Raw genomic sequence first — 1,867 nt, forward strand, 5'->3', positions numbered from 1 at the left:
AGTGAGTCATGCGACAGAAATGACATCAGAACTCACCGTTTATAACTGATGACATCAGAAATCACTGTTTATAAGGATATAATTTACAAGATATTCATGGCTTTTGTGTATTATATAACATTATATAACATTTCACATTTATATTTACTTCAGATAGTGTTTACGCACCTTTTCTACATAAGGCCAACTAAATGAGCTTGTGACAAAGACAGGTCTATTTTCCCTTTACAGCTGAATACTGGAGTGATGGGGTACTTTGTATAGTATTTTATACAAGCCATATCTATTTGCATCATTAAATTATAGGATTAGTGGCAACTCCTGGCACTTTAAAGGAACAGTAACTACAAAATATGAAAATATCATTTAGTGTTGCCCTGCACTGGTAAAACTGATCTGTTTGCTTCAGAAAAACTACTATAGTTCATATAAACAAGCTGCTGTGTAGCAATGGTGGAAATTGAAAAATGGCTATATGGCACAGGTTAAATAGTGGATAAAAAATAACAACTTATGTTCTACAGTGCTTATCTGCTATGTAACCTGAGCCTTTTCTCCTTTAAATGGCTGCCCCCATTGCTACACAGCACCTTATTTATATAAGCAATAATAGGGTTTCTAAAGACATCAGTTTTATCACTGCAGGGCAACACTGCATTATATTTTTATTACTTTAAAACACTTTCATTTTTTGATGTTACTGTTCCTTTCAGGATAACCCTGCAGAAGGTTTAGAAGCTGAATGGTTTCTTTGGAAAAGGTCATGCCAAATAAATAAAAAAGCAGGGATAGCATTTCTCCCTATCGCTTCCTGGCCTTTTGGCTCAGATCAAGTGTAGTATTTGTTCTTATCAGTTGGTGAAAGGTTGCCACCCCCACTAATGGAGTGGAGAAACACTTGATCCTCTGGCCAAAAAGCCAGGCTGGGACTATACACTGACACTTTTCATGATTTTTTATTTATGTATTTTTTTCACCTCTTGTTTTGTCTCTACCTATCTGTATTTTTGAAATTTTACTTGGGTTGTAGGGTGTTACACTGTCTTATGGGTGATGGCCAATGGCAAGTTGCTAGTATGTGCAAATACTAAATGATGACAATAGAAAAAAAATATGACCAAACAATTGTCATTCTAATCTGCATGCAAAATTATTGGAAAGGGTCTCTGAGACTGTCTTGCTCTGGGAGGGAGTGAGGGAGGGTAGCCAGGCTACTGAACTGAGCAAAACGGCCTCCCAAACCTTTGGATTTGTAGACTGCCCTTACGCTATAGGCCCTAAAGCTAAAGGTAGCCTTGCAAAGGAAGGTGAGAAGATCTTTGCCCTGCAGGCCTACAGGCCAAGACGTTGACCATATAAGGGTGCAAAGGAGTGCCTTAAAGCCCTTGCCTAACAGGCTGTCTGCCTGGGGGTACTCTGAGATTTTATTTTCAGGACCATTTTTAAGGAGACTTTTTTGTGCACTTGGGTGACTTGAAGTGCCCACTCTGGTTTGAGAAAATAATTCTCCCCCCTCCAAAGATAGCAACTTTATTTCACTTAGTTATGATGGGGTACATCATCTTAAGCATACTTTGTACAAAAAGAATCATGTGCCTAAATGCAAACATTTTCCCTTCAATTTGTAAAAGATAAGGATTCTGTTTCTTATTAAAGCTGCATAGTGGAGTGCTGGGGATATATATATATATATATATATATATATATATATATATATATATATATATATATACAGGGATATATTATCCAGAATGCTTGGGACCTGGGGGTTTTCCAGATAAGGGGGCTTTTTAAGTCTGAAAAAATCATTTAAACGTTAAATATTCCAATAGGAATATGGATTCATGCAGTTTAGTTACCGTAAAGT

The 1,867-nt window shown here is 36.9% G+C and overlaps 1 pseudogene; it reads left to right on the forward strand.

Moving 5' to 3' along the window:
* Window positions 1–803: 803 nt before the first annotated feature.
* LOC121393974 lies at window positions 804–982 on the forward strand (annotated as a pseudogene).
* Window positions 983–1,867: the final 885 nt, after the last annotated feature.

The sequence above is a fragment of the Xenopus laevis genome, chromosome 5L (genome assembly GCF_017654675.1).
Source record: "Xenopus laevis strain J_2021 chromosome 5L, Xenopus_laevis_v10.1, whole genome shotgun sequence".
Lineage (NCBI taxonomy): Eukaryota > Metazoa > Chordata > Amphibia > Anura > Pipidae > Xenopus > Xenopus laevis.